The sequence below is a fragment of the Phalacrocorax aristotelis genome, chromosome W (genome assembly GCF_949628215.1).
Source record: "Phalacrocorax aristotelis chromosome W, bGulAri2.1, whole genome shotgun sequence".
NCBI lineage: Eukaryota > Metazoa > Chordata > Aves > Suliformes > Phalacrocoracidae > Phalacrocorax > Phalacrocorax aristotelis.
In genome coordinates, this window is record NC_134310.1 from 2,667,062 (window position 1) to 2,689,474 (window position 22,413).

At 42.9% G+C, this 22,413-nt stretch overlaps 1 protein-coding gene across 1 annotated transcript in view; it reads right to left on the reverse strand.

Annotated features, from left to right (window-relative positions):
* The window catches only part of DCC (DCC netrin 1 receptor), a 608,612-nt gene that overhangs the window by 407,381 nt on the left and 178,818 nt on the right, over positions 1 to 22,413 (reverse strand). The window lies entirely within an intron of this gene.

Here is a 22,413-nt window from a genome sequence, read left to right on the forward strand (position 1 = left end):
CCGGATTCCTGTAATCCCCCTCTGCAGCCTCAGGGAGAGGAGCCAGCCTTCCTCACATCATTGTCAACAGTAAAACTGCTGAAAAAATGCATAGAAAAACATAAAGCACAGGGAAACAAATAACTAGCAGGTAGTACAACTGCAGCCCATCAGGAGCGAGGGAGGAAGAAGGATGCAGCAACATCCCTAAAAGAAAAAACCCAAGGCGAACAAAAAAATACGTTCCAAGAAAGCACAATATAAATGCACCAAGAAGAGAAATTGCACAGATGTGTAACATCATGGTAACGGGCACAGAAAGAGCTATGAAAACCCACTGTGTCCAGACATCTCACTTTTGTCATTAAGTGGGAGTCAGATGCACCTAGCCTGTAAGACAGACTGCAAATATGGTCTCTTAAAAAGGTAACCTCAACACTGGTCCTGCTGAGGTTAATATGTTCTGGTCAATGCTTAAAATCATTTCTATGGCATCTCATTTTTAATATCAAAATAAAAGACAAACTAGTGTATTAAAAATAGTCCATTTCCAGGACCATCCCATCCGAGCCAAATACCCCTGATAAACACTCCAAAACAAAGCATTTCTTTCACAAGCTGATCAGTAAGTTAACTTCCTATGGTTTGGGCACTAATTTCAAAGAAAGGAAGCTCTTGTGTCTTCTGTAACTAGTGCTACAGCCCACAGCTCTTCAGAAAAGCCAGGAGAGGTCCCACCCCCGCCCCTGGCTGTGGATGCGGCATTACCTGGGGCAGGCAGAAGCCGTAGCAACTACCAAAATTTTCCTGAAGGAAGCTAGTTTCTTCCCTTTTAAGAAACAAGCCCCAATAACACCCCAGTTGCTCTTGAGAGGGATGTTGCCAGTCGCCACCACAAGCAAGACGAAGGAGATGTGACTCCTGAAGGGGCAGCACGGGCAAGGGTGGATGTACCGCAATTAGCGGCGGATTAACCCAGTTGGAAGGAACCTACCGAACAACACATCACATACAGAGAAGGGCTGCGATAGGAGTTTGGCAGGAGTCTAAAAGCTAGAACCAACCTGTATATCAATGTTTCACTCACATGCACAAGCTGCAATAGCTCTTTACAGACTGTTTGTTCTGGCCTTGAAGTATCAGCTTTGCTTCTTGGGCCAGTTTGCCAGTGATGAGCACATTACTGGTCATCACGCCCAAGTGGAATTAGCCTACAGAATTTCACAGGAGCTAAGCTAACAGGATTTCATCTAAGTTATTCTCAAAACACATTGACTTTAACAGAAACCGAGCACCTTTCCTAAAGGCTGGGGACAGTTGCTGTTACTTCAGAAGAATCACAGAATGGCTTAGGTTGGAAGGGACCTTTGTCTTAAATTCTGTAAAATAGTCCTGTATATGTATAAAGGCTCTTATCTCTGGGGTATGGCTTTTATCATCAGGGAAAACAGCAATAAAAAAAGCAAGACCCAACCATCAGCAGGCAACCTAGCACTTATTACGCAAGCAGACCTCTTCCTAACTAACAGCTAATTCTCTAAGCCTGCCCTAGTTGCATGGTGGATGGCACGTTTGGGGTTACAAAGCCCAGCCCGCTTCTCCCCTGCACCAACCCATTCCCACTTAAGCTAGGATTTATCGTACGTGGCAGGGCACAGCAGCGTCAAACAGCCACCTACAGAAAAACAGGGAAATAATAGCAAAATATTTTCAAACAAGTTCTTCAGAAAGCAGAGGTGTAGCCACCTCTGAAGGGACCGAAGCCAGAGGTACCCAGCCTGCGGGCTGAGGTGGGTGGTAGATAATTCAGCTCCGGCACAGCCGTAGCGTACAAGGGACTCCACTGAAGTATGTAACAGCATCATATCAAAGGAAGCTTTAAAGGGGGCAAACCTTACAGAGGAATACATTGAAATTGAATGATCAAAGACATCAGACAAAACGCAAAAAAAGGAGATGAATTTTACGGTTGCCTTCGTTCCCGTAGCGCAAGGAATCGTTATCGCCTTAACCGCCCGCCAGTGCCTGAGACTCCCCAGCGCTCACACGCCATTAACGCTGCCGCGTTGGAGACTTCTTCAAATGCCAGGAGATTCCCGACTCCCATTCCTTAAGGAGCTGAAGGCAGTCATGCATTTATCGGTTCCCATTTAGCAACACCTTGATCTCATCGCTAGTCCCCTGGCATCACCCGTGCACTGCAGGAATCCGCAGGACCGAGATTTCCCCTGCAGGGGCCAAGTTTTGATCCCACTTACACCCACACGTCCGCAATGAGTTCAAGGTGCTCATGCTTGCGGGAAAAGGTTGAGATTCCGGGGCTCAATAGCATGCCTTTGGATTAAGGACATTAGTAAAGATCTGTAGCAAACAAGACATACGTGGTTTATTCATTTTGAGTAACGGAGGCAAAATTTGGCTCAGAAACAAAACGAGCGAGCAGCCTCGTGGTGTTCATTCATGCGGTAAAGCCAGCAGACATGGACTGCATTAAAAAAACTGAAGAGTTTGATTTATCTGATCAATATTCACTTTCTATTTTCAAAATCATAGCTCAAGGGAATGAATGCGATTTTTTTTGGTGGTCATTAGCACTTGAAACAGATCTACTGCCTGCATCTCCAGGAGATTTCATTCTACAAGAGTTCTTATTTATCTCCGATGAATACTTTAACCATTACTTTATATGGGAAATATCTTTTAGCTGGCTCATCCCTTTCTCCTGAGCATCAAATCGACACCTTCAAAACTGGACAAGTTTGCAGAACCACTGCCAAGGAACCTTGCTTTACTAGTCTTGCCTAATGTCAGACAAAATGTCAGAGACTCCAGAACTGCTCTTGGCAATGCACGAGATGGAAACCGTCCAAACTCAAGCAGCTGAAAAGGCTGCAGGATGGCTGCACAAAGGAACTGATGTATTGCATATTGAATTGTGTCAATGACTGCATATAATTGTATCATTACCTAGAGTGAAATTAATGGAAGTTACCATTCAGGAAAATACGAAAGACATTAGCTTTGAAGTAGTATAATGAAAGATTTAAGTTAAGGAAGAAATCAGCCACGTTTTTTCAATTACGGGTTATGGTGCCACCAAACACACACCATCCAAACCTTGTTTGTCACTTAAACACAAAGACTTTTTCTCTCCTTCAAAGCAGTGTGTTATTCTACAAGAGTCAAGCATGAATAACTGTCTTTACCACCCCACTCCCCCCACCCCCCCCCCCCACGATTCTTGAATATACAGACACATACAAATGAATTTGCAGGTGAATGAAAAACTATTGTTGGATCCATGAGAAAAGACAGCATTCAGAGGATCTTTTACAGGAGAAATTCTATTCAAATGCTAGTCAAGCATCACCTAGAAAAGGGAATTGCATCACTGAGTACACAACCCCATGTCTTTCACAGATCAAAGCCATTCCGTAATTGGTCAACAGTTGTTGCCAATGCATATTAAAAAGGAAACTCGGGTACTGCTAGGGAAAAAGTAAGATTTACAACTTGACATCATTATCTTAGAACAGGTCCCAAGCCTCCTCGCTGGAATGATACGGCTTATTTATTGTTCTTTGAAATAGGTTTGAACAAGTCAGCAATTTTATTTCAGCTGAATTCCTACTATTGCACTACTGCTTACAGCCCCCTTCAGGTTCAAGACATCCAACTCCAAAGCCTGGGTAAAACACAGGCAAGCTCTTAAGGATTTACTAATTGCAGCGTTTACAAAGCTGAATACATCCATCTGAAAGCCAATTACAACTTTCAAAGCTGTCAAGGCAAAACTAGGTGAAAGCACAGGGAGTAAACTCCAGCCTAACTAAGAGAGGAAGAAAAAAAACTAAGCAGCACTACATGTAGTTTAACTTACCGTCATTTTTGTGGGTTTCATGAAAAAGACCATCATTTCCACAGCGAGAGCTGCTGTGGTTAGCCAAGAGCAGCTCTCCACCTCGCGTGCGGCCGTGAGCCGCGTCCCCCGGCGTGACGGTTAATCACATTACAGAACAAGCTGGCACGGAGGGCTCCGACTGCCCTCCAACTCAGCCAGGTAGGGCTTGCTTGCCTTTGGCCTCCCCGCAGCAGTGAGGCTGGATCACTAGTACCACCGCAACTCCTGTTCTTGGCTTTTAAATATACTGAAACAATGGGAACGCATCTTAAGGCCTTCCAAGGCACTTCACGCCAAGCCAGCTGGAGCTTGCCCTAAGAGCTGTGCACAGACTTCAAAACGTGCCTTATTTCTAGAAATAATAGGGCAAGCTAGACGCACCACTGCTTTACTCAAGGACAACCTCCTAGAGGAACAGTAAGATTTAAGCATCTTTTATATTGCCAACAGTACTCAATGATTTCATAACCCATTACTGCAACTGACCAAAACCCTTCCCCAATTTTGATGCAAAACTTAAAGCACTTTCTAAGCTTTTCTTACATCTTTCTGACATTACTTTTGTCTGAATTGTCATACTTTGCAATTTTTGACTACAGTAAAAACCCCCTGCACATCTATCGCCTCGTTTTGATACGAATCCAGAAGGCTGCTCGTGTCTGAAGCTTTTATTAAGCCTGAAAAAGGATCAGACGAACTAACCCGAGTTTACAACATAACTGAGTTTACGATACGCTTGGTCACCATTAGCAGAACAGGTAGATTCTTGTATTTGATATTAGTGCAAATATGTGCAGAGTCATACCCTTTTAAACTTCTGGAGTAAAGACCACCAATGATTTATTGTAGACAGCGCTTCTAAAAACTGCAAAGTAAGATGCATCTAGCTTGAAAACAACATTGCTTTTCTTGAGTTGGTTATAATTTGAAAAGTGTTTTAATAACCAAAACCCTAACACACATGATATTGTACCAAAACATTGTTCATCTGTTGCAGAAGTTGATACACAAGCCAGCTGAAATCTTACAGCACTGAGATTTCTCTCAGAACTACGGTACTTCAGGGACAGATGGAAAACACCCGTATTAGCATTTTGGCTTCAATCTCAACAGCACTTTTCAGAGCTCCCTACAACTCCGACCCGTTGTGCTCGATCCGCATGGTGGAGGAGCCTTCAGGCGCATCAAGTGGCTTCCTTCCAGCTGAAGCTCAACCTGGAGCTATGCTGTACGGGCCCCTGGGATCAGACTACAGCTTGTTCAGGAAAACCCTCCCAAACACACGTAGCGTGGACACCAGGCCCTCTCCACCAGCCGTCTGGCTTCGGTGCTGCTCAACCCGCCCGTGCAAACACGGATATTGCCGTGCTCTTTGGTTATCACCCAGTTTGCCATGTTTCTATTTCCAGCATCATCTGGGAGGAGAGCAGGGTTAATACAGAAAAGAATCCACATGTTTTTTGCATCTCAGTAAGTACTTAATTGGGATCCACCTTGATTTGGGGAGAGGTATTTGGCTGAACAATGGCGGCACAGCCCATCAAGGAGGCTCGTACAAACGGGCACTGAAGAAAGTGCTAAAGTCGACTCAATGCGTTGTTAACTCTCTCTAAACCCAAAATATTTTAAAATGGGGGGACAAATCAGAATGCTATAAATAATTCTGATTATCCTTCGGAAGCAGGACTCCAGTTGCTAGAACATACCTTCTCTCTTCCTTCACTCCCATAAATAATATTTGTTCAAGGGGAATTCTGAAGCCCTGAGGTAAAACTATAATATTTCAAAGTTTTATCCCCGGTAGGTTACAAAACTTCTCTGCTGACCCTATATTCTTGGGTCTATATTGATTTTTCAATTCAAAATTTATCAGAACTAAAGGAAGTAATAAAGCAGCCAAAATAGCTACGGGAAAACCAGAGATGAAAAAAAAATAAGGTTGTTTCAGAGACCACGACAGGTTAGAGCTAGCAAAAGCAATTCATGCATGCAGTATATAAATACAGGCAACAAAATCCATCTACCACAAAGAGAACAAGAAAGAAAGGAAAGGGAGGAGGAAGCAGAAGACAATCAATGGAGTTAGACTTACAGTGAAAAGGTTAATTAAATCTTTTGCTGACTTGTACTTTGGAAGTCACTGTTCCTAATGTAAATATATAAGTGCCCTTTTCTGAGGCTCCGGTCTCAAAAATACTTGGTGCATACAAAACCACCCCACAATAAATCACCACTTCACTTTCTGAAAGGTAAAGTGGTGCGACTGCATAGCAGTTGACCTGCAAATAAATCTTACTACCTAGACACGTCCCTTTCTGTCTAGCCCCGTAACTACTGGAGGCATTTCTTTCCTTTAAACAACAGAAGTCTTATAACGTGGGATTATGGTTATCAGAAAGGATCTGTGCAGACCTGCACACATAAATCTGTTCAGATAGAGCAGCCAAGTTACTTCTCTAAAGCTTAAAGAACACGATTTTATAAACTGAAGCAATAGTGAACTGGCACAGTATCATCTTCAAAGGTCAAGAGCAACGTCGCAGGAGCAGTATTTCCTCCAGCCCCCGCTTCCAGCCAAGGCTCACCACCCTTACTATGCCTGTAAACGATGGAGGAGAACAGATTTAAGCTGCCCCGGAATGAACGTTCAAGGAAAACACCATTATAGAACAATTGGGGGATGGAAATCCACACAAATAACATCATCACCCAGAGAAGCCTGTGGGACACGCAGAAGTGGGTCATCTCATTTTGGTAAAAACAGGACAATTTAAGGGGAAAAAAACACGCTGAATCCAGCCTACAATTTGTTTTGACTGTATCTTCAGTAACAGCTCAATTTTTAACGCTATTCTTGATTCATGTATTTTGAAAATTACAGAGTCCTCCTGCTACTAAAATAATGGCACATGATGGAGTGGGAAGAGGTGCAGGGCGGGAGGAGGGAAAGAAAAAGGGGAAAATTACTGCATTTTTTTCCCCCTAAACAACACACCAACATTCATAGATTCTCATACGCTTGAATAGGAACCTCTCATGTGTAAAATCAAAACTGAGGGATGCAGTTTCTTTGCAAAGCTGATCATTCCTTCTCCTCTTGCCAGACATATGCAAACACCCACGGCTATCCAAATACAGTATCACAAGCTACTTTGTTCAGCCTCAAAATGGATCATAATAGCTTCATCTCCTAAAGAGGCAGCCATCACACCCTTCCAGCTACAGAGAAGGTATTTAATAGTCACTGAAAAACCACAAAGTCAAAGAATCACAGAATGGTTCAGGCTGGAAGGGACCTTTAGAGGTCACCTAGTCCAACCCCAGGGAAGTCAACAGTGAAGAAATGGTTGAGCTGGGCTCACGGCTCCCTCCGAATGCTGGTGTTTCTCCTGGAAGGGTGGAGGGGAGACAGTGCCACAATTATACCTTGCTGATAAGCTATACGTGTCTATAATTTAAGCCCTGCCGCCACTCCGAGGGCCAAGGAAAGTCATCCTCTACAACGTGCGCCGCAGATTATGAAGTGTTGGGGAAAAAATTACACCGTTCACGCCACCTCCCCCCCCACTCCCTCAACAAGTGCGAGCAGGGAAAGGCTCAAGCACCCCCTCTGTTCTCACCTGCCGAGCACACACGGAGTCGAGACGCACGCTTCCCACAGGGACAACCGAGTGACAGCCGTGAAATGAGTGATTACACAATATCAGTGTCCAGCACCTGCCCCCTTCATGTCAATTCCCCCCTCCCATGGGCTAAGAATGATCAAAGCTTCCCAAAAGACTCCAGATCAAAAAAAAAAAAATACCATTTTAACAAACAACAAAGCCACATTTGTAGCTGGTGTGTCTCCTCTTGGTGTACATGGCTCAGATCCCCAGGGTGTAAAGACCTACACTTGGGGTGAGGTGAAGGAAAAGCAGTATTTTGGGTGAGCTTTGAAGCAGAAGGTAAATCTACAGATAACAAGGTAACCCTGTCTGACCACGGGTCCTGAAAAGCACTTGGAAAAGTTGAGCTTCTCTCACGCAGGTTATTGAAAATTATTACCTGCACATAGAGGCAAGAAGTGCCAAAGTGCTGCCTAAATCATCTACGCGCACGAAGCAAGTGGAGCAAGCACTGACCAGGGTCACAGGCAACTCAGGCACAGTCTGTCTGTCTGGATTTCATCGACTACTACCTGCTCGCACGGGAAGTTGTTGTAGAATCAGCATCAGAAGACAGCTCGGTCTTCAAACCCTTTTTTTCCCCCATATATTTCTTTGGATATGCCTGTATAGTGGAGGAGGGAAATAGGAGGTTTTCCCATTACATTGTAAGGAAACCACTTAATATGACATACAGCAACTATTAAATTATTCTATTGGATTTATAGGGAAGGAAATAAACATGGAGTTTCCACTCCTTCCTTCCTTTCTCTCCATTATGGTTTTTTTCTCTTCAAATACCCCGCTTACAGAAATAAATGTGGGCGCATGTACCTAAATGATGCCCCTGCAAGGACAAGTAGCGTTCAGAAGAAACAGAATCATCTACGCCTTTTAATGTTTTTTTTTTAAAAAAATAATGCAATACAGTAGGAGAGGATCAAAAATCATACTTTGCATATTCCATAGAACAAAGCCGATCAGCTCATCAGAAGAAATCAAGGCCGAGCTATTGTATTTCACCACACATGCCCTGTTGCAGTCGGTCACAGACCCAGTCACTCAGTTCGGGTGACTGGCAAGAGGGTCATTTCCCCAAAGAGTACCCTTCCGTGGCCTAGGATCAGAAAGACGCAGTGAAAATGGTGGATTATTTGACTTATTAACCTTTTCAAACAAAATCTCATCATACGGCCCAAAATATGCTATTTTTCATAAAAAGAAACAAGGATACCCAAACTCTGTTTATCTAAGTCCTCCCCAGCAGGGGTCACTGAATTAATAACAAATAGGAAATACAACTAAAACATGGACATTTACTTTTCCCAAAATGTCTCGCTGCCCTTTAATCTTATGCTTGCATAGATGGGCTTTAAAACGTAAAATTCTTTGTGCAACACTCACTAAGAAAATTCCAAGTCAAACCTGACTGATCCAGCTTCAGGAGCAAAGTAATAAACACATCATTAACACAGAAGAGCTTCTACAAACTCCAAATCAGCAGGTGCCCATCAGATACAAGCACATCAAATTCAATTTAACCTCGTCTCTTCTTTTCCCTTTTTATCTCATTTTTTTGATTGGGGTTTTCTTTTTGTCAGGATCACAAAAAGCAGAAGAGTCTCAGCTGGTGTAAATTAGCATAGTTGAAGTCTTAGGCCTAAGACTTCAGAATTATGCAAATATTTACCATCTGTAGACCTAGACCCAACCTCTTAGAAAAAAATAAAGGCAAACTTGTCTCATTGTGGCTGCTACCTAACTACAAAATTTAATCTTTCCAAGATCAGAGAAAATTGACAGGGAATTAGTGTATTTTTAAACAATTCTTTAACTCTTAATGACAACTCTTCAACTGCCATCATCATCTTTGCCACTTCTGCCATCTACACAGTGCATCCTCCCTCCACAAACCAGAATTTGAATAATTTATTTGCTCATCTTTCCGAAACACGACACAGAAAATAGAAGTGGGACGGTTTCTGGCTCAGTAAATTTTTTTTTTGAACTTTAAATTGAAGAGGGGGGAAAATTATGTGCTTAAAGTGCCGAGAGCCAACATTTCTTTCCCTTTTCTAACAAAAACGCATGTTTCTAAGTTGCATTGTTTGAGCTGAAGTGGTTCCCATTGTTTCCTCCCGAGCTCTACAGAGGGCTCCTGACAGATGACCCATGCAGGGTTTGCTTCTTTGTCTTCCAACCTCCTTATCACCCTTAATTTCTACTGAAAAGGGACAATCTGCTTGGCCTACAGCCTCTTCCTGGGAGTAGCAGTTGGTAAGCCAGGGGTCTCCTCATACCCCTTGGCTTTTATGCAGAGCATGTCCGCATCCCAATTATCCCAGGAGAAGTTCTGCATAAATTAGTCGATATTGTTACTAAAGCTGTCAGGAATAAATTGTTCTTATTTGCCACAACTGTCAAACGGAGGGAGGGGGCTCCGAGATGAGCTTTGACGCGCCACTGCTGCTCAAAGGCAGAGATGCAAATGCTGCCTCCTGCCAGGGTGTTGTCCTGACGACTCCTCGCCGCGCTGGGTACACGGTAAGCATAAAACACGCACATACCCGCCGCTGCCTTGGAGACTTGGGATGTCTAGCAGAATCATCCTCTGGAATAGGAATTTAAAAATTGTACTAAAAAATATCTGGCGTCAGGACAGAGCTCTAAATAACCACTTCTAGTCTCAGAACTTGTAGATACATCTAAGCAGAGTTTAGAGCGATACGCCCACAGCTTTTCATACAAGTTTTGCGTTTTTGATGAGCGGGTATAGGGTTCAGTCTTGATGCCAGCTTGAAAAAAAGCTTTAAGAAAGGCAACAAAACCTAGTACTGCTCTAAACTGACTTCAATTAACACATTTACTTAAAGATTGTGTACTTAATTTGCTGAGATGCTGCACTTGCATAACAAATCTAGCAAAAGTAGGCATAAAGTAGATATAAAACGGTAGCCAAAACACGTCATGCACTCCTGTGGAGACAATTTTCAGGGGAACAGGAAAGAATTCAGCCCATCACTAGGTGACACTCACAGCTTGGATGAGCATCCTTCGACTTGTTGACTTCCACTTCTCTTGTAAACTGGAATAAATTCTGCTTAACCAAAACTACTAGATGTAAAGCAGATTTTTTTTCTTCCGTTCTTATACTTCAAACTAAAGCTTTCAAAGCATAAAAACATTGCGCTTCCCGGTTAGTTGAATACAGTCATTTCTGATTCATACGTGTATCCATAAAGTCTGACCCAGGAGCGCTGCATCTTGCTACCACTTAACAGCTAGATATCCTGGCTAAAAATAGAGATACTAGAGGAGGAAATGACTAGCAATCCACAGCCACTAACATTAGTATGCAGAAAGAACAGAAGCAAAAAGGTTAAAGAGAAAAAAGCAATTTGGTTCTCCCAAGAAACCTGGGGCCAGAGCAAAATATAGTGGTCTTTAAATTCCTTCCTAATTTAAAAACCTTTCCCGTATGCCAAAAATCAATATCGACCCCCAAACCTCACATTTCGGTTGCCTTTCCCACTAGGAAAAACAAAGAAAAAAGTTTAAGATGAATCAAGAAGTCCTTCCAAAGTGAAATTTCAAAGCACTCAAAAATGTGAATTAAACATGATTAAAATAATAATATCCTGTGATTGCCCACAGCACACCACCACATAACACCTCAGCCAGGAGCGTGTAACTACACTTTGGCTTGAGAACACGATGCAAAGTCTTCAGCGCTTCCCATCTGGTTGCTAATTCCCACACAACAATTTGAATAAAATGGATCAAACCCTTCATATCTTTGTGGTCGTTTTTTATGGTAATAATAAAGCAATACTTTAGTAGGAACCGATAGGAATCACTGCAATACCTCGCGCAGCTTTAACCCATTTTCCCACCCTCTGTCCACAGAACACTGTACGGGTTCGGTACATATTATGCCCATACATTATGGCCAAAAACAAAGCCGCGAAGACACTTGGGTTTGGGGTTTTGGGGGTTTTTTGTTTGGTTGGTTGAGGTTTGGGGAGGTTTTTTTGTTTGTTTTTTTTCCTGGTTTTGGTCATGTGTGTGTCCCAATTATGTATTTTCCATAAGAATTATAGTCCCATCAAACCCAGAACGTCTTGCAAACTTATCAACATAATTTCAGGAGAAAAAATAAAAATAGAAAAACAAAACACAAAAATCTGCTAGTATCAAAAGATATCCTGACCTTTTGGAGTGAAACACTTCCATTTTCACTGAGTTTTTTGCATCACGTAAGGAGAACTACACTGTACATTATTACAAGATTAAGATATTGCTTTGCACACACCAGAACTCTAGAAACTTAATTTCCTGATAAATTAACATCCCACTTTCTTACACTGTCATCTCAATTCCTCCTCTCGCCACTGAGCCACCTCCAGTAGCCCAGCTCTCTTCATTAATCCTGTAGGAACTTAATGTTTCTTAATCGCCTGCTCCTCCATCAAGTTCGGCTGAAATTGGACAATGTATTGAAAAATTATTGGCAGGGAGAAGGACTTGGAGATAGAAGAATTAAATTAGCGTTGTGCTGTAGGAAACAGGCAAAAAGACTCAGAGTTAAGATAAACTGCATTTATAGAAGATATTTAAATGATTTTTTAAAAAAAATCACCCCAAAGGTTTTTAATGTTTTCATATGAGGGGAATTTTGATATGTTAGCTTCTTAATATTCTAAAATTAAGCCACATTTTGAAATCAAATCCCTTGTGAAGAACCCCACCTGCTGCACAGCTTCATCCGGCGGCCTGACCACATTTCCACAACATCAATGGGAACATCGCACCTTATTCCAAGGGACACATACCAAATTCTTTAACTAACAGGAAAAGAAAATACGAAAAACCAGTACTACACGTTAGTCTAAATCTACCCTTCTTGAAATGAAGGGTCAGACTAATTCATTTCAGTGGGGTACCTGCACAAAATGCTGCTGAAAAAGATCTATAAATTGACTTGAAAATAATAGGTTCCAATGCAACTTGAAGGGAAAGTTTAAAATTGGCCTCTTCACCTGAATAGTCAATGCAGCTATTCCTGTATAGACCAAACCCAGCAACTCTAGGCTCCTTTTCTTGGTCTAATGTCTTTGTAGGTTTTTTTGGTTGGCTTCATGGTGGTTGGGTTTCCCCCACTTCTGCCCACACTCGGGTCAGTCACTGATTTTCCACTAAATGAACAATTCTGTACTGGAAGATTTGAGCCCAGAACATCCACTTACAGACATTACAGAATAGTGTCGCTAGACACCTAATTTCTTGACGGCAATAATGCACATCCAAAAAAACATTGCCCTAGTGATAATACATTGTTGACTTATTAATTATTTAGCCTTGCTATAAGGCCTATAAATCTAAACATTATCAAAGCATTTGACACAAGCATTCTTCAGGAAATTAATTTGTCTTGTTAAATGGAAGATAAGCTTTCATCTCAGTGAAGTCATTCAAGTTGTGTGATGAAGACTCTGCTATCCTGTCCTCCTTCGACTTTGTGAGAACATTAATTATGACTCACATTCACTGTGTGTCTCGGCAAAAATACATCAGTTAAGTGCTTGAACCCACCTCCTCCAAAGGACATATTACAACGATTTAAGCGTTTTATTTTGAACTAATTCTGTAGTATTTCCACTAATAGTTTCTCACAAGTTTTGATGGGCAAATGAGTCATTAATGTACAAGTCCGCGTCATATAACCAATATTCTTCATTTTCCAGAACGGCCTTGACAACAGCGAGCCTTTAGCAGTCCCTCCTTGCTCAGAAGTCACTTACCCACAACAGTTTCACATTTGCTTGTCCCCTTTGCCCAAAGCTACCATAGCGAGCTGCTTAGTTCACATTTCTACGCTTGCATACTGAGTATCTCCAAAATAGGCCCTTACCCTCATGCATATTCAAGGCAGACAGATATTCTCCACTTATCTGCCAGCTCTGAAGCACACATGCGCCACGGGGACAGGGCTGCCATCGGCAGCTCAGCTGCAGACCTGGCCTTGCCTGCCCTGGTCCCGGCGCAGGGACCAGCCGAAGGCATCTGTCTTCAGAGCAGCGTCCAACACCATGTCAGTGCTCCAATTCGGTTTTCTGGACTGAGAACTGCAGAGATTTTTTGCACTCAGAGAAAGCCTGGCTGAGAAAGGATGATATAATGGGAGAGTTCACCCCAATTGAGATCTCGCTCAGGACAGGCAAAGGCTAATGATAAGGCTGTCTTCAAGGATCAAGTCTCAGCCTTACAGATCCGCTCAAGTCACCCTGCAATCTATCTTGACTGGAGAGTCTGCTATCAGCAGAGAACACGGATATCACCTTGATGCCAAGGCCAGACAAGACATAGGTGGTAAGGGCTGGTCTAGTTTCATCTCTCCACAGCCATCTTTAAATACATTACCTAACTCGCTTAGCTTTGCAATCCAGTAGAACGAAGCAAAAGGCAGCCGGAGCCTGAAGTTGGCCCAGCATCAAAAGTGCCTTCCGAGTGGCCAGTGACTGCGTGGAGAGCCACTGCCCAGGACTGGGACATCAGGGTCCCACCACCACACCAAGGAGAGGGGTTCCTGGGGGGACACGGCAGGAACCACGTCCCCAAGAATCTCCTCAGTGTTTCAAGGGCCGTTGTGGAAGAAAAACCAGCACAGCAGGCAGGGACAGGAGCAACCCACTGGAAAGCATCAACCAGAACCTCTTTGGCACACCCCACTGCAAGGAAAGCCAACAGAGAGTAAGTGCCTGCACTTTGCAGCATAAAGCCTGCAGAGCAGCGAAGAAAAGGTCTCAGCAGTTATTGTTTCACCAGGCAAGGACACAGCCCTTTGCAGGTAACTTTTCCACTCTGCCCTGCGATGGAAGCATCATCAGTCTGGACCCACGTTGCAGTGCAAGCACGAGCTCTAACCCCTCGTGCCCAGCCTTCGGTGCTGCAGACACATGCTGCTGGAAGTGCAAAGCAGGGCTGCACCTCTCATTGCCAGGGAGCTGGGAGCTTTCCCAGGCACACAGCCACTGCCCCTGCCAGTATCAGCCTGCTTACCTATCCCAAGGGATAATACTGGATTTATATTACAAGACCAACACTAAACAGGCTGGTTCCCCCCCCACTGCTTAAAAGGAAGAACAAATCCATTTTTTCATCTTCCTCACGGCATCCTAGAGGCTTAGGGAAAAAGAGAAGTATAGTGTACTCTTGCTGTCATCCTACTAAAGCGAAGAAGAGAGGGCAATGAATATTGTGGCCAGCCACAGCTGCTTTCCAGTGCAGCTCGGAGTATTCCCTTGCAGCTGGCTGCTGAAAGAAGTGCACGAGCAGAAGGAAGGAAGAGCAGCTGCTTCTCAGACTGCATGGGGAGAAAAGGTTGCCGGTCTCAGCTGACCCCATTCCTTTCTCAGGTGGAGAGATGCAGGACTCAACCAAATTGCATCAGAAACTGAGTAACCAGGCTCTAAATATAGCCAAGCTCACTCCTTCATTACACAGCGATTGCAAAACACGAGACCACTGAGCCCTGCCCAGAATCCAACCTGGTAACACATGCGGTACGAAATGAGAGCACTCTTCGCTCCTCCTTTCCCCTTCCCCTACCACCTGCAGTGGTCGTTACAGTTAAATATTTTGCCATTTGGCTGCATTGGGCAACCACGTAGTGAAATGATGGCATATTTGATTTATACAGCCCTTTGGTTAAGCTCACAGGAGGAGATACGGTTCAGCTCCTCCTTACTCGATTTGAGCATCCCGTGAAGTAACACAGAAGTCACCTGAAGTCTCAGCACCTTCGAATAGGATTAATACTCTAGCACAAGCAATTTTGCAGATATAGTCATTAATGCTGCTATATTTCGTAGCTCATTAGACAGGGATCCAAAAATAACCATGCCAAGCGCTGGCAAACAGAAAAAGGGGATCGGCTCTCAGGAATGTGGGAACACAGGCTGATGTTAATTATCATCTAACTATTAAAATCCTTACATGGAACCCTGTCGTCTCTACCTGTACAGTCTACATCTATCCGCTCTCCGTACATATGTCAATGTTTATGTCGGCACACTAACCGGCGGCAGAATAAATCAATATCAGATTACCCAGCTAATAATTACCAACTTCTGGATGACTTCCAGACTCTTTCATGCACATCTGCTCCACGCGTTAACAAAATGTACAGCAACCAACGCTGCACAATTCAACACAACAATTTAAATATTTTGTAGAATTAATTATATGTAATTAAACTTAATATCATTGCGTTTGTGTTCTCAGAGGCAAGTATTTTATAATTGCTCTAATGTCAACAAATTACATTCTCCCCCCCCGCCCAGATAAAAAAAAAGCTTGGTGAAGGGTATCCCCGTACATACTTAATGGTATTTGTTAAATAACCACAGAACAGCAAAGAAACATCCCAATTCATCAGCTTCTCTCTCTACGTACGCTCTTCCCTCGCCAACGAGCACGTCACTGCAAATATTAATGGCTCTCCACGCAGGCTGCTCAGCACTCAACCGAGAACATCGCCTCCTCCGCGCTCGCCGCTTGCCAGGAGATGGGCAGAGCTCCCAGGTATGCCATCACTCAGCACAGCCAGAGCCGCAGCTGCCTACCTGCCAACCTGCCAACCTCCCCGGGTCAGGAATTTAATTAGCATACGGTGCCAAAAGAGCAGCTGCTTGGTGGCTGTTTCCTCGGTTATTTATAGCTGCACCTTTGCATCCTGAGTGGGTTGGTTGTTTTTGAAACCCCACATTTGCATGATGAAGATGCGTGCAGTGCAACTTCACCGCCACCATATCTCAGAAGACTTTCTGCACTTAAACTAATGGCCCATGTCATATATCACCAAGAATAGCAATGAAGAGGTGTCAGTAAGATTTCAGTTTTGAGGCTTTTGTTCTATTGGACTGATTTACGAGGTAGTAAGCTAATAAAAAGCTCTTACTGGCTTTCCTATGACCACAGAAGTGTTGTATATTACCACCCGACCTCCTTTCTTTAATGGATAACTTGGATTCAGTAGATGTCAACTCCTTACCACGACTGATTCCCCTGCACTGTTAACCTACTTCCACATTCCCTGATCTAGGGAGTTGTAGAAAAGGTAGTTTTTATTTTGCAGATACCTTCTGTATTTCAATTTTAAGTTTTCTTCTAGTTAGGGTAACTCGATCAAATCCCTGAACAGAACAAGCTTATGTCAGCAGATGTAGGGTAAACTCCCTGCGTAGCTCCTAGTTTATAGCAAATCCAAGGTTATATAAATGGTCCTAAGCCTGTTTCACTTCAGGCTTAACTGCGTTGCTCCCCTCCTCGCATCTGCAAGTGGATTCACCACTACTTACTAACTGCAGAGCTCATCTCTTCTTCTACTCTGGCAACTACGATGAAACCCTTCCCACCCCCAGCCCAGCAGGGACCTCTTGGAGGCTTTTAAATAGACCTGGCAGGCAAGTCTGAAATGAGCCTGGTATTTAGACCAGGTCACCGGGCATCTGGTTACTTTAATGCCACCACCATTGTCTCGGCTGATCTCCAGAGCTCCAGGTATGGGCACAGTCCGGAGTTGTGCTTGTCTCTCTCCATCATGTGAAGCTGAAGATCCTACTCCTTTCTTTATAGGAATTATTTTACTGTTACAGCACACCTGAAAACTAGGTGAATCTCATTTTAGTTAGGAAATAAGTAGCAAAACTTAAAAGTCTTTAGCTGATTTTGTTTGCTTTCAAACAAGCAGAGTATTCCACACCCCGATATATTCTGTGCTAGCTCTCTAGCTGGTGTTTTATCATCCTATAAGAACTGTCACACACGTTTAAGTTTAAGACACTTGTTTGACTTCTACTTCATGTTTTCAATCCACCGAGGCTACATTACATTTTTTCCTAAGTGCTCCCTGCAAAAACAACAACCCTCTGTATTCTTTACTCCCCATTTTAGGGCTTGCGTAGCGATGCATTACCATTATGATATGGTACAATTGCACGGTGTTGAATTACTGCCTAGAAATAGCTGTATCTCGGCATATAAATGCAACAGCTCACTCACCCGGAGCTTTAAGCCAATGGAAGGTCTCTGATTTCAATGACGAAGATGCAGCATAAGCCTGGAACACAGGACCTGGTCCATCTACTGAGATACCAAGAAGTTTTATACTCCATCCATGGTCTCCATGATCTCTAATACACCTCTCAGCTACACAGTGTTAGCATTACTAACTTAATTCCACTACAAAAAGAACCTAAACATCAGCAGCGGGAGCAAAGAAAATATTCAACTGATAGTTCCCTCAATCAAAAAAAGTGACCTTCCTTATCTGAGAGTTAATCAGGATCACAGACATAATGGCTGAGAGTCTGAGCCCATCTGGAAGGATAAGTCAAAAGAAAGCGAATAAATTTATTCCAGATTTATGATTTGCATTTATATCACCTTTCTTCAAGGTAATCAAACTACCTTATTTCTTAGCTCTGCAAGATTAATTACCAACCTTCCAAACAAACAGGTTTTTCAGAAGAGTTTCACATCGTATGAAAACAAATAAAGAATTCACTGCCACAGAAGACCTCCCTCCTACTATAAATAGAGCCATACACACTGTTCATGACAGCGGCTGCAGCACCAAAACCCGAGAGCTCCTTCCAAATTGTGACATTATACATTACAAATATCATTTAGTTATAGCTTCATGCGTGTGTTTCAGAAGCACTACTCTTTGTTTTATATCATTTTAAATCAGGCCTTTTGATAGCTTCCTACACAAGTTTATTACAGACATCACGTGAAAATAAGATTTAAACAAGCCAAAGGTAATAAAAATACAACCAGAACAAAAGATAAGCGAAAGTCACACAATTAGGAGTTCAACAAACCAAGTTTTACTCAGTTACCGATGAAGTTGAAGGGTCTGGTTAAGCAGAGCTGATAAAACTTCCCATTTTCACTTGAGAATATGTATTAAAAAAAATCCTGTGTCCCACAATGTAAAGCTTTGAATAACCTTCATTACAGGCAGTGCGCCTCCGCTAGTAACACATCAGGCAGAGTCCCAGCGGCTGCAAGCAGAATTCGTTCCTATCGTCAACAGAAAATGAGCTTTAGTTAGCGAGAACAGCTACCTTCTGACTCCTGAAATATTTACGAAGGGAGCAACTTTCTCTAGAAACTGTCTTACACAAAAATAATGGCTTAATATTAATAACATTGGTTTACCCTGACAAGAGTCTCGGCAAATAACGTCTCCTTTCCTGGGAAATCAAATGTAAATCAAACCTTCATCTGCACAAGTTGCAGAACCTGCAAGAAGAATTAAGGTTATTTAAAGCATCTTGGATACAAACCTTCCAAAATGGCAAGGGTCACTTAAGAGGAAGCTCCGTTGCTAGGAGACCAGAATGACAAAGAACAATCGTAAAGGCTGTTGTTTATTTTCTCTTTTAAAAATTCAGAAGTGTACAACAAGGACCACGCTTCTCTAACAAGGACCGAAGTTGCTGGCATCGTATCGGGTTTAATTGCGTAGCAGAGGCGAGAGTCTGGAGCTGTGAACATCAGCAACCGGATATTCATGCACTAAATGCCTCCTCCTACAACCATTCAACAGCCGGTCAACAAGATCTGGGTAAATTACAACAGCCAAAGAAGGGGTTTGTTCTTTGAGCTCAATCAGCTGCTGCCTGGTTCTTCGCTCCCGGAGGTCTAAGGTTCAACCAGCAGCAACACCCACTCCAAGCAGTTCCTTCAGCTCCAGCCTCCCTTTACAATAACGATAGCTTTTCAGATGATGATACTTGCACTTTAAGTATATTTCTTTTATAACTACATGATACTTATAGCAGCGACACCTCTTCACTGAATACTCATGAACCGTACTTGCATAAATGAGAGAGAGGGGCTGGGGAGTAGAAAAGAGCTATGATTTTTCTGCTGCCTACCTTAACAATTCTGAATGAGTTTTTCCTGCATTGTATCACCTGGAGTGTAAAACCTTCTGTTTTACCAAAGAAAAATAGGAGGTCTTATTGCCTCATCACCTCCAACTCTGCTGAATGAGCTTTAATTTATAGTGCTGAATGCATCAGCCTTAAAAAACTCAAGGTAATTGTTTGAAAGGCAAAGGAGGTACACAGGTTAATGGAAAAAGGCAAGGGTTCAACTGCTCAGCATGGTGTATTCACCCTTTATGAGTGCTTCAATTCCACTACACAGCCCAGAAAATTTATTCCTGCAGTCATGCATGGAGGATTTAAGGCTGGCAGATTTGTATTTATGGCATGTTGCAAAATAAACAACATCAGCAGTTTCATAGCACAGGTGGTAAGGGTGCTTTGCTTGAGAAAATACTTCAAGAGAACCGAAATCTCCATCTGATATTTTTTTTCCCCGTTAAAATTAGAATGGAAAATAAGAGTTGCAAGTTCATATGAAGCGAGACCTCTGAAAGTTTTAAACATGGTCACTAAAGCATTTCAAGTTCCATTTTCTGGAAATAATAATTTCAGATTCTTGTTTATGATTCAAGGATTTCACATTGAATGTAAAGCAACTAAAATTTGGGAGGCTACTTTTAGAAGGAAAGCTTCATCCTTCGGAACTTTTTTGTTTTAAATTCATGGAAGTCTTTGAGATGAGCTTGCCTTCGTACACCAAAGACCCAGTTCCGTGGAATAACAGATAAGCAGGTAAGCCAGGGATGAAAATCCAGTTAACAGCTAAGGCCAACTAGCTGAGAACAAGTACCTGAAGTTACAGCCACTCCATGTTGACAAAGGAATGCAAACCAGTTGCTCAGTTCGAGAAATCGCATGAAATTCAAATCTAAGTTTACAATGAGATTTTTGCCGTTGAAATCTATAAGTTGTTTCACTCCCATATGCCATCGTCTTTTTTACCTAAGTACATTCCTAGTGCATCTGTAAACCCCAGGAAAAAACCTACAGCCGTACAGATTGAAGTGTGCGCTATTTTCCATTAACATCAGCCTTTAATAACTGTGATGCCACTCAGGCCCTAAAGGCCAAATGAGACAGCTTCATCTTCTCATCTATTCAACTACCTACCAAAGATCATTCAATTAGCAATTTATTAATTTCAGTAACTTATCTCTGAACTAAGGGTATCGTACAAGAAGGGAGGCAGGTCTTCGGAGAGCACGGCGACTGTTCCTGTGGCTAGCCAACCTCGCTCAGAGTCCATCGTGCTTATCATTTGAATTTGTCTCAGTTTAACTTCCAGCTATTAGTTCCCAATGTTCTCTCCTGCCTTAGGTTTAGGAATTCACTGGTTTCTGGCACTTTCTCCTTTTTTATCATCATTTTGCCTCTCAAGTCACCGAGAACTGGAAAAAATCCATTGCGTACCTTTTTGCCAACCCGCAAATCAGGCTTGTAGCTCTCTATTATGTTTACCATGGTAAAAAAACCCAAAGTAACGATAACCCACCATTAAATACACAATACTAATAAAGACATCATTGTTAACATTGGATAGAAGGACTTTTTAAAGAATGCTAAATCCGAATATGCCCAAGCTAAGCGTTTCAAAAAGGTTTCCCAAACGGAGAGACCATCCAAACTCCTTTGTCCAGAAGCAGCACGCGGGCAGGTTTGGCAACAGGCTCTCGTGTCTCCCGAAAAGCTTCTCATGCCCTTCGCTCCCTCTGCGATATTGGCAGCCGCCTCGCTTTGTCTCTCCAGCGTGGAAACAGCTCGAGCGCTGCGATGCTGAACAGGTGAATCTCACACAGACCCAGAGCCACGTCACCTGCAGCGTTGGGCTGGTGGCTCGATGATTATCGGAAAATTACTGCGCGCTCAGACTCAGAAATGACATCTTGTTCTGCTCAAAAAGGTATGTACGTCTTTCCCTCCTTCCCTCAAATTCACCAGAAGGAAAAGGAGCAGTGTTCCTCAGGAACCGATACCTTCTAATACATACCACGTGAGGTAAGCAATGCCTAAACAATTAGAACCAAGACACTTGTTGGACACCAACAGCTTCAGAACCAAGGCAGCATTCAGATGGGAGCGCTCAGATGTTCTCCGGTCCTCCCGCCTCCCTATTTTGCGCCAAACCAGGTTACAGATGCTCTGGATTACTTTCTAGAGGCTGCCTTAGATGGAATAATTCTTTGAGCTTCTGTGACAAATCTCACCTTCCCATCAAGATTCAACAACCAGAAGCACGATCACACCCAGAACACAATGACTGAAAATCCTATTAGGCCACTTGTTTGCCCTACTATTTTAAAGAAAAAAGCTTCCTTGGTTTATTTTTGCAAGACAAACTCAGTCTGCCTCCTTGAAGCAAAACATTTTGGCCATTACTTTTAATAAAAATCCCCACCATAATTTTTCCTTCAATTACAGTGAGGCTGATTGCAATTTAAGAGGCAGAAGAAATGCAAAGCTTGAGCCAGTCGGTAACGGGCAACTGGTTTCAGGAGAGGAGAGCTTTTAACATATCCCTGGGTACACGTCCATTATCTCAGTGCGGCACGAGCTATAAGGAAGCAAATTGTGCAGGAAGGCACGCTCTTCCCATGAAAACGAAGAGAGGGTTGGGTTTTTTTTTTCCAGTGAAAGATTTGTCAGTTGAAAATACAGGATGAAATACCCAGAATTGCATATGCAGAACTCTACATCACAGCTTGCTTGGTTTTAGTGCAGGTCACCCGGGAATTGCTTGACATATAGACTGAAGAGCACACTCAGCTAATGTAAAGAAAACCCCACGTATGGTACGAGATACCCACACTCACTTACGCTTTCCATTACACCCTCATTCTCTTCCATTTTCTTCAATTCTGTAGCAATTGCCCCAAACCACAGCAGGAAACAAGATGGTGCCACCTCTGAGAAACCACTGGGATGG